Below are 17,291 nucleotides of genomic sequence, written 5' to 3'. Positions count from 1 at the left end.
TTTTGAAGGACATTTTGTTTCCATTTGGGGCTATTACAAATAAATGTACTATAAACATTTGTGTACAGGTTTTTGTGTGAACATAAGTTTTTATTTCTCTGTGATAAATGCTCAGGAGTATGATTGCATGGATTAACATATGTGTTTATATATATTCGGTTTGTAAAGAAACTGCCAGACTTATCCAGCATGGCTGTACCATTTTTCATTTCCACCAGCTATGTATGAGACACATCCTCACCAGCAATTAGCATAAACACTGTTTTTCATTTTAGCTGTTTTAGTAAGTGTGTAGTGGTATCTCATCATAGTCTTAACTTGCATTTTCCAAATCGATAGTGATGTTAAATGTCTTTTCATGTACGTGTTTGCCTTCTGCATATCCTCTTCAGTGAAATATCTCTTCATATCTTTTAAGTGTCTCTAATCGAATTGTTTAGTTTTTTTACCATTGAGTTTTGAGAATTCTTTATGTATTTTAGATATGAGTCCCTTGTCAGATAGATGGTTTGCAAATATTTTCTCCCATCCGTAGCTTGTCTTCTCATTCTCTTAGCAGAGTATTTCACAGAGCAAAAGCTTTAACTCTTGATGAAGTCCAGGTAGTTATTTTTTCTTTTATAGATCATGCTTTTAGTGTCATGTCTAAGAACATGCCACAAGGTCCCTGACCCTGAGGATTTTCTCTTACGTTTTCTTCTAAGTGTTTTATAGTTTTATGTTTAAATCTATGAACCATTTTGGGTTCACTGTCGTTTATGATGTGAGATTTAGGTCAAAGTTCATTTTTCTTGCATGTGGATATTTAGTTGTTCCAGAACCATTTGTTGAAAAGACTATCCTTTCTCCATTGAATTGCTTTTGCAAGTTTGTCAAAAATAATCTGGCCATACTTTCTATGGGGGCTACTTCTTAGTTCCCTATTATGTTTCATGGATCTATTTGTCATAATGGATCTACCATTATGAGATAGCCTTGATTACTGTCGCTATGTAAGTCTTAAATCAGGTAGAGTGATTCCTCCCACTTTTCCTTAAAGAAATTTTTTAACCTCTTCTAGTTGCTTTGCCTTTCCATTTACATTTTAGTGTAAGCCTGTCTGTATACACAAAATATCATGCTGTAATTTTGATTGGAATTGTGTTTTATCCTATATATCAATGTGAGAATAATTGATATACTCCTATATTGTCCTCCAATTCATGAACATGGTATATTTCTCCATTTATTCAGTGTCTCTCATGAGTGTTTTGTAGTTTTCAGCATACGAGTCCTGTACGTGTTTTGTTAGATTTACACTTAAGTATGTCTCTCTCTTTTTTTTTGAGTGATTGTAAATGGTATTATATTTTTAATTTTGGTGTCCACATGTTCATTGACAGTATATAGAAATACAGTTGATTTTTGTATGCTTCTTGGTATCTTGCAACCTTAACTGCACTTTCTTATATAAGGGCTTTTGTAGATTTCTTGGGATTTTATACATAAACAATCATGTCATCTGCAAATAAGAACAATTTTATTTCTTCTTTCAGAAAAGGAGATCTGAATGCTTTTAATCTTCTTTTCCTTGCTTTATTTCCCTGGTTAAGACTTCCAGGACTCTGCTGAACAAGAGCAGTGTATAAATCCTTATATTCGCTTGTTCCTGACCTTAGGGGAAAGCAGTTACTCTTTCACCATTAAGTAGGAGTTAGCTGTAGGGTTTTTATACATGTTCTTACCAAGTGAGAAATTTCCCCCTTTATTCCTAGTTTTCTGAGAATGTTTATTGTAAATGCAACAGATTTAAAGATAACTCCATGAACCTCCCCGTGAGATTCTCCTCCATGATATGGTCTCCCTTCAAGGACACAGAACATCTGTTCAGTGTGCAAAGTGGGAGGAAAAAGAAGAAGAAGAAGAACTGTAGTTTCTTCTTTATCCTAACAAGGCATAGATTTGGGGTCGTTTTATTTCCTGTCTGGCTAAAGTAGAGACAGAGATCTCTGTTTTGAACCTGACTATGATATTAGAAAACTGTAGTAATTTTTAAAAGCACGGGCTTTGGAGATAGACAGACCTGGGTTTGAATCTCATTAGGCTACTTTGTGGCTGAGTGACTTCAACCAAATTACTTAATCACTCTGAGCTCCTTTTCCCTGTCTGTAAACCTCTTACCTCACAGGGTTATTCTGAGGATTAAGTGAGAAATGCATATAAAGAGCCTGGCATGTGGTGCTCAGTGAATGACACAATGATCATTATTATGGTCTCATAAAACAGAGACTGAGAAGAATCCTCAGTGGTGCACAGGGTTGAGATGAGGACCCACTGACATTAATAAGCCATTTGGAAAAGGGAACTAATGAGGACAGTTATTAACGAGACAGAAATTGAGTTGCATTCATTGTATATAAATAATTGACTGCTTACTGCTCCTCAGACTTAGCTTAAGAAATACGTCACTAGGCTTCCCTGGTTGCGAAGTGGTTGAGAGTCTGCCTGCCAATGCAAGGGACACGGGTTCGTGCCCCGGTCCGGGAATATCCCACATGCCGCGGAGCGGCTGGGCCCGTGAGCCATGGCCGCTGAGCCAGCGTGTCCGGAGCCTGAGCTCCACAACAGGAGAGGCCACAACAGTGAGAGGCCCGTGTACCACACACAAAAAAAAAAAATGTCAGGGGTTTATATTACTAAAAATCATCCTTGCAATTACCCAGAGGTTACATCTAGCAAATAAAAAAGATTGTTTGTTTTATTTGCCTGGATCAATCCTAAAGAATAGGCAGTCATGCTTCTAAAGATTTCTACTCATCAGCAAGGCTGACATGTTGTTTTGACTATTGGTATTGTAGTATTTCGACATCATTTACTCTTTCCGATAATGGAAGGTAGTTACATGCTTCTTGTTTTTAAAAATTGGGAGAAAGGAAAATATAAGGAAGAAAATAAAAGTCACTTGTAATCATTTGGCTCAGGGAAAAATCAATATTGATATTTGCAGGGTTTTACCCTCCAGACTTTTTTCTATATCCTGTAAGGAGTTTGGTTCCCTAAGGCAGTAGGAAGCCTGTTTATAGCCAGGCTAGTGAGAACTGTTTATAGTCAACAGTGATAACTGTTGCTATCACTCATTCATTGCACAGTATTTACCCAGAGCCTCAGCACCGAGCCAAGTCTAGGGGTACAGTGATGTCAGAACTGGACATGGTCCCTGCCATCAGGAAGCTGCCAGGAGAGAGAGAAATAAGTCAAATGATCCCACAAAGGTGTGACTAATTCCATTCCAACATTGGGGCTGTAAAGGAAAGGAATATGGAAGACAAGGAGGACTTAACTAGACAATAGGAGAAGGGAATGGCATGTGCAAGGGTCCTGGGGTGGAAGAGCATATTGTGAACCCAAGGGACTGAGAGAAAACCAGGGCGTCCAGAAGTCAGAGTGGGAAGGAGGAGGGCTAAGGGACAAGTCGGCCTCCTTCATGTCACCATAAGGGTTTTGATCTTTATCTGAAAAGCAGTGGGAAGAAGGCTTGAAGGATTGTAAACAAGGGGGAGACCTGCCAGTGAACATCCCGGCTGCTGTGTGCAGACGAGCCATCAGGAGCTCTATTCACAGTCTCCCCTCTCCCATTTTACACGGCTCAAAAGCCTCAGCCTTGCTCATTTCACAGCTAAACCTTGCAAGTTATAATTTATATGATTTGATGTGCCTTGTAAACTGTATTTTTTAGAGTTGGATATGGCTGTTATTTAAACTCTGCTGAGAAAGGGACTCAGTTCTTCCAGAATGAAGAAACACCAAAGCCAGTGGTTGTTGGATTTTCCTCATGTTTCAGAGTGGTTGTTCAACATGAACTCCTAGGCATTCTGACCCAGTGGGTTTGGGGTAAGGCCCAGGAATCTTCACATTTGTATGCTCCCCAGGTTCAGGTGGGGGGAATGGAGTCCCTGGAGTTGGTTCCAGGACCACACTTTGAGAACCCCACCATCAGTGCTCCCTCCCTCTCCCTTCTTGATCAGCAGAGCTCCTGCTTGTGTGTGTGTGTGTATTCTTTCAATAAACTTTGTTTTGAGGAAAAGAGAAGCGAAGGGTAAACAATGAAGGGCTGACTGACCCTACCCCCTCCCCAGGGACTCCCCCAGTCCCACCCTGGGGAAGTCCCAGGATCCCTAGAAGACTGAGCTCTAGGACAGCCCAAGTCAGTGCAGGGCTGCAGCTAGGAAGGTGGAGATGGAAGAGAAAAAGAAAGAACAGACATGACAGGGGGTTGAAATGCTGGTGTCCACACCTCACCCTCGGTGGTCAGTGTCCTGCCAGGCATCTCCTTTCTCATGGGTTTAGCCATCTCTCCAGCCTGTGTCAGCCCTTCTCGCGTGGGATCTGAGGGTCGTGAAGCCAGACTGATCTCATACACATACCCCAGATCCCATCCAGCCGGATGACTCTCGTCCCTTTTCCTGGCCCCTGTCAGTTCTGGGCTGCCTCTCAGGAAAGAACCAGAGCCTACACCTTAATCTTGTTTATTATTATTAAACAAGGCTGCTGGGATTCTCCTATTATTTGCGTAATTTCACGGACATGCAGGTATGTCTGCTCTGTCAAAGGACACACACAGCTGTAGCTCTGATGGGCATGGCCAAATTGTCCACCAGAGGTTTCCGGATGTGGTGTCCTGCCAGCAGTGGATGCCCGTCTCCCACTCCCTCCCCAGCCTAGGGTGCTGACCCCCCATTGGATCTTCACTGATCTACGGGGTGAAGTATGGTACCTGTGTCATTTTAATTCACATTTCTCTTATTCTAAGCGAACACCTGCATTTTGAGACAGAAGGTGACAGGTGGACTCTCTGTGGGGAAATCCACGGAATGAAACAGGCCTGGGAGGGTGCACTTGCTGGCTCCCCATCTGCATCGCGCTTGTCCTCCTGCCTGGGTCGTGCTCCCATCCTCCCCCCTCACCCCCACCTCACCCCTGGCTTCTCCTCAAGTGCTCCTTGCTCTGGTGGTTCACCTGTTAGGTCTCACCAGTCCTCAGGGAATGTTTTGCCCCCTGTTTGGGAACTGGCGGCTGATTTCATTGGTCAGTACCCAGCACAGCAATTGATGGGACTAGTTTCTCACCAGCAGATGGAGGGCTTCCAAGAGGAAAAAGTTCAGAGGAAAGGGCTAGATCATGATCTCATTTTTCTCATTTTTTTTTATTGTGGTAAGATATGCATAACATAAAATTTACCATCTTAACCACTTTTATTAAGTGTGCAGTTCAGTGGCATTAAATATATTCACACTGTTGTGCAGCCATCACCCCCATCCATCTCCAGAACTCTTTGAATCTTGCAGAACTGAAACTGCACCCATGAAACAACAACTCCCCTTGTCCCCCCATCCCAGCCCCCAGCAACCACCATTCTGCTTTCTGTCTCTATGACCTTGGCTACTCTGGGTATCTCATATAAGTAGAATCATAACAGTATTTGTCTTTTCATGACTGGCTTCTTTCACTGAGTATAATATCCTTTCACTGAGTATAATGTCCATGTTCATCCATGCTGTAGCATGTGTCCGAATTTCCTTCCTTTTTTAAGGCTGAATAATATTCCATTGTGTGGATTCACCACATTTTGTTTATTCATTCATCTACTGATGGACACTTGGGTTGTTTCCACCTTTTGGCTGTTGCAAACAATGCTATGAACATGGGTGTATAAATATCTCTTCAAGGCCCTGCTTTCAGTTCTTTGGGATATATACCCAAAAGTAGACTTGCTGGATCATATGATAATTTTATTTTTAATTGTTTGAGGAACTGCCATGCTGTTTTCCATAGTGGCTGCACCAAGTTACATTCTCACAACAGGGCACAAGGGTTCCACTTTCCCTGCTTCCTCACCAACACTTGTTATTTCCCTTTTTTTTTTATACTAGCCATTCTGATGGATGTGAGATGAAAGAAAGATCATAATCTTTTGAATAGCATACATAATACAAACAGCTACAGCATACATTTATGGACTACTTACTGCATCTCACATGGCTTTATACATCATCTATGTATGTTCTGTATTTATAGAATTATATCCACAAAACAAATCCTGTGCGGGTGAGAACTACTATTATCATTATTATCCTCATTTGATGACATGGACATGGGACTCAGAAAGGTTAAGGAACTGGCCCAAATCACACAGCTAGTCGGGGGAGGTGGGGCTGAGTTTCAGACTGAGCTGACTCAAGCTTCTAAAAACAGAAGCTTCACTTTTTGAGTGTAAATTTAGCTTAGGGAACATCTAATATCTAAATTGGAAATTCTCAGTTAACTGAGATAACAAGATAATTGACTAAGCTAGGGAAATTCCACCCTGTGGAATCGAGAATGGGGGTTGTCAGTGAAATGTGAGATGAATGTTCTTGTGATCCTCATTCATGCCACAGACTGAGGTGGTGCCATCTAGGGGGGGATTTGGGTAAAGAGGAAACGTTGACCTGGTGCTTTCCCAGGAAGAGGAGCATTGGGGCTGTTAAGTGGGGGCCCAGCAAGAAACACCACTTATCTCTCCAATCCAGCCAGAGTAAGTTCTCTGCTTATAAGGACTGGTGGAGTTCAATTAGTCCCACCTGGATAACCCAGGATAGTCTCCCACTTTTTAAAAAATTTTTAAAAAGTTTTTGGCTGGGTTTGGTCTTCGTTGCTGAGCACAGGCTTTCTCTAGTTGCAGCGAGCGAGGGTTACTCTTTGTTGCGGTGCACGGGCTTCTCATTGCAGTGGCTTCTCTTGTTGTGGAGCACGGGCTCTAGGCACGCGGATTCAGTAGTTGTGGCACGTGGGCTCAGTAGTTGTGGCTCGTGGGCTCTGGAGCGCAGGCTCGGTAGTTGTGGCACACGGGCTTCGTTGCTCCATGGCATGTGGGATCTTCCCGGACCAGGGCTCGAACCCGTGTCCCCTGCATTGGCAGGCGGATTCTTGACCACTGCAACACCAGGGAAGTCCTTAGTCTCCCTCTTTTAAGAGCACTGATTAGTAACCTTGACATCGGCACAGTCCCTTTGGCCACCTCATGGAGCATATTCCCAGGTTCTGAGGATCAGGGCATGGGCATCTTTGGGAGACCATTCTGCCCACCACATTAATACTACCACCTGACTGGACCGTTGCTTTGGGACTGGTCTGAGAGCTTTCTGGAAGAATCAGTAGGATCAATGCCACAGGCCATGGAGAAAGATGGCTGGATGAGCTGGCAGGTGATAATCCCGTTACCAAGAGGGCAGGAAGCAGGACTGGTTGAGTGAGCACCTCAACATCCCGGAAGCAGCCAGGCAGTTTGGGGCCTGGAGATGAACCAGGGGTTGGAAATACACACCTGCGAATCCAGGGGGTGGCACAGTGGCCCCAGCCCATGGACAGAGTGTGGAGGAAATGGACATCTGCAGGGAGAGGAGCCCGGCGTGGAGACCTGGAAGCAGTCAGAGAGGTGAGGGAGCCAGAGAGCTGCTGCCAGGCTGAGGGTATTCATCACAGAGACAGCTTGCTTTGTGCCAGGTACTGTTCTGAGCACTCTCGAGTGTATTAACTCATTTCATCCTTAGGAGGTTAATGTTGTTTGCCCCACTTTACAGATGAGGGCGTTGAGGCACAGATAGGCTGAGTATCCTGCCTGAGGTCACAGAGGGAGGCTGGGGCACTGGGCACCACGCTCGGGCAGTCTGATTTCAGGACCAGCCTCTCCTGAGGCCTTGCCGGTCCACAGGGCTCTCCCGGGGAGACCGGGGAGGAAGGATCCAGCTGACGGGGAAGCAGAGAAGCTTCTTCTTTCCTTCCAATCCCAGACCCGTCATCTCACCAGCGCCTGGCCGTTTCCTCATATCCTTATTCTTTTGAAAACCCCATTTTTTTTTTTACTATTTCTGCACTACATCCCTTTCTGGAGGCAGTGGGGGGATGGGGCTGGGGGATGGGATAGCCTAGAACCAAAAGGTTAAAAGAAATAGATAAAACACACACACACACACACACACACAAACACACACACACAAGTTAATTTCAAAAATGTTATCCCACTCCTTAGAACATGTCACCAAGCAGTACCTTTTGTCAATCCTACGAAGCCCAGCTTATCAAACTCATTTTTGCTGCTCAGGGAGCAACCAAAGAGAAGCAAAGAACCGTGCCCCAGGCTGCACAGCTGGAAGGTAGCAGAGGTGGGACTTGAACTCAAGGCTTTCTAACTCCAGAGCCCATCCTCTTGCTCATAATAGAGAACATTTCCCATTTGCCCTATGTTCTCTTCTAAGTGCTTTAGTATGTATTATATCATTTATACGTCACCAGTAGCTTATAAGACTGTCCTTTTGTTACCTTACAGATGAGGAAGCTGAGGTATCACTTGCCCAAGGTCACCCTTCTAGGAAGTAGGAGAGCTGGACTCGAGCTAATAACCACGTTGCCCTGCTCCCCCAACCCCTGAACCATCAGGCCACGTGCCTCTCTCTGAAAACTGTGTCTCATGTCACAGGGAGGCCGAGAGCCCGAGGAGGCCCCCGAGGGCAATGGCAGTGGGTTGAGGACCCAGCGGGAGAGGACCCTCTTGAAGCCATTTGACAATAAAGGAAAGGAAGGGGGAAGGGGCGGCGTTTCCAGGCCGAGGGGGTGGTGAGCACGTTCACAGGTTAGACGGAAGTTACACTGTCAAGGTGAGGATGCAGAAGAGGAGATGGTTGAGGAGAGGGACCAGACCAGGGTGGGATGAAGGCAGGACCACCCGGAAGCCCTTGGCAGCTAAGAGAAGCCTTGAAGGTCCCATCTAGGAGCTTCTCCAAGCCTGGGAAGTCCAGGTCCTGGCAGGGAGCTGAAGGCACATTCACAGGGGTGTGGAGTGATGGAGGGGAGTTTCCTGAAGGGACTCCATAGGGAGTGGGCAGGGCTCAGAGAAACCACAAAGGATAGTGCAGGGCCCAGAGCTAGTATGAGTGAGGACTGTTCCCACCCCCAGAGCTGAGGGGTGAGGGGCAGGGGCATTTCCCGGGACCCGGAGACCCCGAGGGCTGGGTAGAGTCCTCTGAGGGAATCTGTGTGGCCCCAGAGAATGGAAGCCAGGGGAGTAAGTACCCCAAGCTCTCTCCCTGCTCTGATCTCTAACCCCCCCCACTGGCCAAACCCAACCAGAAACCAGACACAAGGAGCCCATCAGCCCATGGATGTAGCCGCACAGGTGGGCCTGCTGGGCAGAGGGCGCCGTGTAAAGGGATGGAGGAGGGTCGGGAGAAGCAGACGGAGGATGCAGGCAGGTGCAGGAGGTGAAGACCTAGGAGGCTGTTGTCAAAGTAGAATGAAAAGCCTGAGAGCAGGGACCTGCTGGCTGGGGGGCCCAAAGGGCACTGGGCCAGCCTCAGGACAGAAGTGTGAGGGTGGCAGGAGGGTTTGGGGGCCGGGATGGGCTTGAAGGAGCTGGTGAGCTTGAACAGGGCCCAGGCTGGGTGAGCATAGGGCATTACCCCTAGGGAGCAAACAGGGAGCAAAGGCTACGTGACTCAAGGAGAGGACGAGACAGAGGATAAGGAAGGCCGGGAGTGGGAGGTTATGGTCTGAGATGGGGCTTCCCAGTGCCAGGTGATGCAAGGTTGAAACCTAGCTCCAAAGGACGGTTCCAGGTACACGTCGAACCTCAGCGACAATGTCAGTGAACCTCAGGGCAATGTCATAACTAAGTCAGCTTCCCGAGGAGGCTTCCTTAAAGCACAGGGGTCATCAGAGCAGATGGTCATTCTTAATAGAAATTGAAACGTCTCAATATTTTATGGACTCACTATATACTTTTTAAAGACATTTTCAATGCAGGAGCCTTAAAAAATGCACTTGTTTTGTATATTAGGTCCTGCCTGTCTCCTCTCTCATTATTAAATCACTCTCTACTCTGAAAATCACAGGGTACAAATCAAAGGTACAAGTTTTGGAATTAGACTCGGGTTCAAACCCTGATATTGCCCTGGGCCAGCATCCTGATGTTGAGTGAGTCCCTTCATCTTAGCCATTTTTTAAATCGTGGTAAAATACCTATAAAGTTTACCGTCTTAACCACTTTTAAGTGTACAGATCAGTAGTTGTAAGTTATTCACATTGTTGTGCAACCAGCCTCAGAATTTTTCATCTTGCAAAACTGAAACTGTACCCATTAAACAACAATTCCCCGTTTCCCCTTCCCCAGCTCCTGGCAACCCCCGTTCTATTTTGTTTCTATGAGCTTGACTACTTTATGTACCTCACATAGTGGAATCATACAAAATTTGCTTTTTTGTGACACTTATTTCATATAATGTCCTCACGGTTCATCCATGTTGTAGCATGTGTCAGAATTTCCTTCCTCCTACACTGAATAATATTCCACTGTATGGATGGACCACATTTTGCTTATCCAATCATCGGTCAGTGGGCACTTGGGTGGCTTCCACCTTTTGGCAATTGTGAATAATGCTACTATAAACATGAGTGTACAAATAACTCTTTAAGTTCCTGTTTTCAATTCTTTGGGGTATATACCCGGAAGTGGACTTGCTGGATCATATGATAATTTTATCCTAAATTGTTTGAGAAGCCGCTCTACTGTTTTCCATATCAGCTGCACCATTTTACATTCTCAGCGGTACATAAGTGTTCCCCTACTCTACATCCTTGCCAACACTTGTTATTTTCTGTTGCTGTTTGTTTGTTTTTGATAGTAGCCATCCTAATGGGTATGAGGTGGTATCTCACTGTGGTTTTGATTTGAATTTCCCTAATGACTAGTAATGTTGAGCATCTTTTTATATGCTTGTTGGACATTTATATATCTTCTTTGGAGAAATGTCTATTCCAGTTCTATGCCCATATTTGATCAAGTTATTTGGGGGTTCTTTTTTGTTGTTGTTGTTGAGTTATAGTTCTCTATATATTCTTCATATTAACCCTTTTTCAGATTTGTGATTTGCAACTATTTTCTCCCATTCTCTAGATGGCCTTTCACCCTGTTTATTGTGTCCTTTGATTCACAGAAGTTTTAATTTTTGATATAGTTGAATTTATCTATTTTTACTTTTGCTGCCTATGCTTTTGGTATCATATCCAAAAATGCATTGCCAAATCCAATGTCATAAAGCTTTCCTCCTGTGCTTTCCTCTAAAAGTTTTATAGTTTTAGACTATGTTTAAGTCTTTGATCCACTTTGAGTTAATTTTTATACATGGTGTAAGGTAAGAGTTCAACTTAATTCTTTTGCAGTCTTTCCCAGCATCATTTGTTGAAAATACTGTTCTTTCCCCATTGAATAATCTTGGCACCCTTGTCAAAAATCATTGGACCATATATGCAAACTTTTATTTCTGTGCTCTCTATTCTATTCTATTGGCCTATGTGCCTGACCTTATGTCAGTATCACACTGTTTTGATTACTGTACCTTTGTATGCAGTAAGTTTTGAAATCAGGAAGTGTGAGACCTCCAACTTTGCTTTTCTTTCTCAAGAGTATTTTGGCTATTTGGGGTCCACTGAGATTCCATATGAATTTTAGGATGGATTTTTCTATTTCTGCAAAAACTGCTGTTGGGATTTTGAATCTGTAGATCCTGCTGTGTAGTAATGACATCTTAACAATATTAAGTCTTCCAACCCACGAATACAGGGTGTCTTTCCATTTATTTGTGTCTTTAATTTCTTTCAGCAGCACTTTGTAGTTTTCAGTGTACACATCTTTTACCACCTTGGTTAAATTTATCCCAAAATATGTTATTCATTTTGATGCTATTGTAAATGAAATTATTTTCTTAACTTCCTTTTCAGATTGTTCATTGTGAGCATATAGAAACACAACTGATGTTTGTGTGTTGATTTTGTGTCCTACGATTTTGCTAGTGAATGGTATTTTTTAGTTCTAAGAGGGTTGTGGTTTTTCATGGACTCTTTAGGATTTTGTACATGTAAGATCATGTTGCCTGTAAACAGAGATAATTTGACTTCTTCCTTTCGAATTTGGATGTCTTTATTTCTTTTTCTTGCCTAATTGCTCTGGCTATGACTTCCAGTACTTTGTTGAATAGAAGTGGCAAAAGCAGGTATCCTTATCTTATTCTTGAAATTAGAGGAAAAGCTTTCAGTCTTTCACCTTTGAGTATGATGCTACCTGTGGGCCTTTCATATTTGACCTTTATTATGTTGAGGTAATTTCCCTCTATTCCCTGTTTGTTGAGTGCTTTTATCATGAAAGAGTGTTGCATTTTGTCAAATGCTTTTTGTACGTCCATCGAGATGATCATTTTTTTCCTTCTTTCTGTTAATGTGATGTATTACGTGGATTAATTTTCATATGTTGAACCATCAGGTCTGCATTCCAAGAATAAATGCCACTTGGTCATAGTGTATGATCCTTTTACTGTGCTGTTGCATTCGGTTTCCTCCTGTTTGGTTGAGGACTGTGGTGTCGGTGTTCATAAGAGATATTGGTCTGTGGTTGTCCTGTCGTGTCCTTGTCTGGGTTTGGGATCAAGGTGATGCTGTCCTCTCACTTCACCTGTTGAGTCTCAGCTTCTTCATCTCTAAGATGGAGATAACAATAGAGTCCCTGTTTAGGGCTGTCATGCAGATTAAATGATAAAAATGCACACAGAATGCTTCAGCAGGGCCCAGTTCACAGGAAGCCCTCAAAATATGTGAGAGGACGATAAGGATAATAATAAAAATAATAATGAATAAATAACAGTTCATCTCATAGTGGGACAGCTCAGTAGGCTGGGGCTTATAGACTCAGTCTGTATTAGCAGCAGGGCGTCTGTCCAGGAGCAGCATTTAGCAATTTTCCAAGTAAAGGGAGCGAGTGATATTATAGGGCCGAACTAGGAAGCTGTCTCCTGGCCTAACATGTGGTAGAGGCTCATCCAAATTTGTGGAGTCATTGAAAACTTCCTGCTTGCTTTGATGTCTTAATAATGGCCTGACAGTTTTTGAGGAACTGAACGCAGTGAAGCCTGGCAAGAGACAAACAAAATGTCACAGACAGAATTTCTCTCATTCATGGGTTATCAAAGGCTCAAAGGACACAAAGATCAATGGCAATGGTGATGAAGATGATGTGGGTGACATTTTCCAAAGAGCTAATGTGTTTTCATTTTTTTTAATACTTTATTTTTTTGAACAGTTTTAGGTTTACAGGAATTTTAGCAGAGAATACAGAGAGTTCCCATATATCCACCCCTCCAATACACACAGTTTCCCCTATTATTAACCTCATGCATTAGTGCGGTACATTTGTTACAACTGATGAACCAATATTGATATGCTATTATTAACTAAGTCCATAGGTTACATTAGGGTTCACTCTTTGCGTTGTACGTTCTTTCGTTTTGACAAATGTATAGTGACAAGTATCCACCATTACAGTATCATAAAAAATATTTTCACTGCCCTGAAATCCCCTGTGCCCCTCGTCTTCATCCTGAGCCCCAGAGCCCCTGTGCCCCTGGCAAGCACTGATCTTTTACTCTCCTTATAGTTTTACTTTTTCCAGAATTTCATACAGTTGGAATCATACGGTATGTAACCTTTTCAGACTAGGTTCTTTCACTAAGCAATATGCATTTAAGATTCCTCCATGTCTTTTTTGTTATTTGATAACTCGTTTATTTTTATCACTAGTATTTCATTGTATGGATGTACCACAATTTGTCTATCCATTTACCTTTTAAAGGACATCTTGGTTGCTTCCAGTTTTTGGCAGTTATGAATAAAGATGCTGTAAGCATGTATCCAAAATAAATGAGTCTTCATGGATATAGAGAACAGACTGTGGTTGCCAAGGGGGAGGGGGTTGAGGGAGAGATGGAGTGGGGGGTTGAGGTTAGCAGATGTGAGCTGTTACATCCAGGATGGAGAAACAACAAGGTCCTACTGTATAGCACAGGGAACTATATTCAATATCCTGTGATAAACCATAATGGAAAAGAATATTTTAAAAAGAATGTATATATATGTATAACTGAATCACTTTGCTGTACAGCAGAAATTAATACAACATTGTAAATCGACTACATTTCAATAAAATAAATAAATAAACAATATAAATGAGTCTTAAAAATCAACAGTAAGAAACCAAACAACCCAACTTAAAAATGGGCAAAAGAGCTCAACAGACACCTCACCAAAGAAAATCTACAGATGTCAAATAAGCATATGAAAAGATGTTAAACATCATATATCATTAAGGAATTTCAAATAAACATGAAATATCTCTTCATTTATTTAGACTACTTTGATTTCTTTCATCAACATTTTGTAGTTTTCTTCATATACCTCTTCACATAGCTAAGTATTTTGTGAGATTTATTCCTAGGTAATTCATTTTTTTTTTGGTGCTAATGTAAATGATGTTGTGTTTTTAATTTCATATTCCACTTGTTCATTGTTGGTATATAGGAAAGCAATTGACTTTTGTATATTAATCATGTATTCTGCCACCTGGGTACAATTGCTCATTAGTTCCAGGAGGGCTTTCTGTCGGTTCTTTGGGATTTTCTGCATAGACAATCATGCCATCTGCAAAATGGGCAAAAGATCTGAACAAACACCTCACCAAAGAAGATTTCTTTTTCCTTCCCAATCTATCTTTTATTCTCTTTTCTTGCCTTGTTGCATTAGCTAGGACATACAGTACAATGTTGAAAATGAGTGGTGAAAGGGGACATCTTCACCTTATTCCTGATCTTAATTGGAAAGTTTCTAGGTTCTCACCATTAAATATGACGTTAGCTTTAGGGTTTTTATAGATGTACTTTATCAGGTTGAGGAAGTTCCCCTCCATCCCTAATTTGCCAAGAGTTGTTGTGGTGGTTTGGTGGTTTGTTAGTTTATCATGGATGGTGTTTAATTTTGTCAAATGCTCTTTTTGCATCTACTGTTATGATAATGCGATTTCTCTTCTCTACGCTGTTGATGTGATGGATTACATTAATTGATTTCCAAATGTTGAACCAGCCTTGCATACCTGGAATAAATCCCACTTGACTGTGGTGTAGAAGTCTTTTTATACATCACTGGATTCAATTTGCTAATATTTTGTTGAGGATTTTGCATCTATGTTCATGGGAGGTATTGGTCTGCAATTTTCCTGTTTTGCAATATCTTTATCTGGTTTTGCTATTAGAATAAGCTTGGCCTCACAGAATGAGCTGGGAAGTGTTCTCTCTTCTTCTATTTTCTGGAAGAGATTATTTAGAACTGATATCATTCTTTCCTTAATGTTTGATAGAATTGACCAGTGAACCCATCCAGGCCTGGTGCTTTCCATTTTGGAAGGTTATTCATTATTGATTCAAATTCTTTACTAGATATGAGTCTATTCAGAGTATTTATTTCTCCTTGTGTGAGTTTCAGTAGATTGTGTCTTTCAAGGAAATGGTCCACTTCATTAACTTATAAAATCTGTGGGCATAGAATTATTCATAATATTCCTTTATTATCCCTTCAGTGTCCATGAGATCAGTAGTGATGCCATCGCTTTCATTTCTGATTTGAGTAATTTGTATCTTCTCTCTTTTTTTCTTGGTTATCCTGCTAGAGGTTTGTCAATTTTATTGATCTTTACAAAAAAAAAAAACAAAAACCAAACAGCTCTTTATTTTGCTGACTTTTCTCTATTGTTTTCCTGCTTTTTATTTCATTCATTGCTTCTTTTCTTGTGCTTGTGGTAGGCTTATATTGCTCTTCTTTCTCTAGTTTCATAAGGTGGAAGCTTAGATCTTTTCAAATGTATGCCTTCAATGCCATAAACTTCCCTCCAAGCACTGCTTTCACTGCATCTTGCAAATTTTCATAGGTTGTATTTTCATTTTCATTTAGCTCAAGATAAATTTTTATTTCCCATGAGACTCCCTCCTTGACCCATCTGTTATTTAGAGGTGTGTTGTTTAATCTCCAAATATTTGGGGATTTTCCAGCTGTCTTTCTGGTATTGGTTTCTAGCCTAATTCCATTGTGTTCTGAAAACGTACTTTGCATAATTTCTATCCTTTTACATTTGTTGAGGTATATTTTGTGGCCTGGAATGTGGTCTGCTTCATGAATGTTCCATGGGAGCTTGAGAAGGATGTGTGTTTTGTTGCTGTGGGATGAAGCTGTGTGGTTGCCAGTTAGATCCAGATGATGGTAGTGCTGTTCAGTTCAACTTCATTCTTCCTAATTTTCTGCCTGGTGGGTCTGCCCATCACTGACAGAGGGCTGTTGAGGTCTCCAGCTACCATGATGGATTCATCTGCTTCTCCTTGCAGTTCTATCAGTTTTTGCCTTCCATACTTTGATGCTCTATTGTTGGGTACATACAGTGAAGGACTGTTATGTCTGCTTGGAGAATCGACCCCTTTATCACTATGTATCGCCTCTCTTTATCCCTGATAACTTTCCTTCCTCTGAAGTTGGCTCTGCCTGAAATTAATAGAGCTACTCCTGCTTTCTTCTTGTGTTTCAGTATTTTAAGTGCCAAAGTGTTTGGTAGGAATTTGAAAAGTGGGTAAAGGCACAGTCATTTGAATCAGGCAAACCTGGGAACAAGCCAAGCGAGTCAAAGTGGCTGACTGTGGGCACACTTAATCGTTCTATGCCTCAGTTTCCTCATCTAAGAAATGAGTAACTATCGGACCTACTGTACAGCACAGGGAGCTATATTCAATATCTTGCAGTAACCTGTGATGGAAAAGAATCTGAAAAAGAATAGATATTATATATATGTATAACTAAATCACTTTGCTGTACACCTGAAACTAACACAACATTGTAAATCAACTAGACTTCAATAAAAAATTAAATTTTTTTGAAATGAGGAAGTATCCCTTTGAATTATTGTGAAGATGAAACGGGATAATGCAGTAAAGCACTTAGCAAATTTCCTGGCATTTGTGTAATTACACATAATGTGTCATTAATATATTCTACTAATATATGCAGTTATATTATTATCTATTCATATACTATAAGCTATTATTAATATAAGCTATAGGTTATAATTATATTGTGGGACATTAGTATAGATTTCTAAGTCCAAGTACTCTCTATGAAATTTGGGTGAGGCACTCTGAGAAGAGTGACTTAGAAAATATTTGCAAAGTCTCAGGCTGGAGTGGATGGCTCATAGGCAGTGTCCTGAGAAGACACAGGACTTCGCACGTGCCCTGCAGCCCATAGTCCAGGGCGCCGGGGCCAGGTGGGGATGTGATATTTCCTCCTTGGTGCCGAGTTTTGCTCATTCTTCTTATTAAAGTGGTTACACAGGAGGTTTCTGAGGCCACTGACAAATCACT

The 17,291-nt window shown here is 41.9% G+C and overlaps 1 protein-coding gene and 1 pseudogene across 2 annotated transcripts in view; one reads left to right on the top strand and one right to left on the bottom strand.

Moving 5' to 3' along the window:
* LOC308620770 (centrosomal protein of 78 kDa-like) overlaps window positions 1-17,291 on the bottom strand; it is a 1,829,729-nt pseudogene that overhangs the window by 132,786 nt on the left and 1,679,652 nt on the right. The gene's annotated exons all lie outside the window — the stretch shown is intronic.
* Window positions 1-17,291, top strand: part of LOC308621087 (forkhead-associated domain-containing protein 1-like) — a gene marked incomplete at its 5' end in the record, with an annotated part of 101,097 nt that overhangs the window by 1,180 nt on the left and 82,626 nt on the right. The gene's annotated exons all lie outside the window — the stretch shown is intronic.

The sequence above is a fragment of the Mesoplodon bidens genome, assembly GCF_964165515.1.
Source record: "Mesoplodon bidens genome assembly, chromosome: 7".
NCBI classification, from domain to species: domain Eukaryota; kingdom Metazoa; phylum Chordata; class Mammalia; order Artiodactyla; family Ziphiidae; genus Mesoplodon; species Mesoplodon bidens.
Note: the sequence above shows the minus strand (reverse complement) of the source record. Positions and strands in the feature narration are given on the sequence as shown.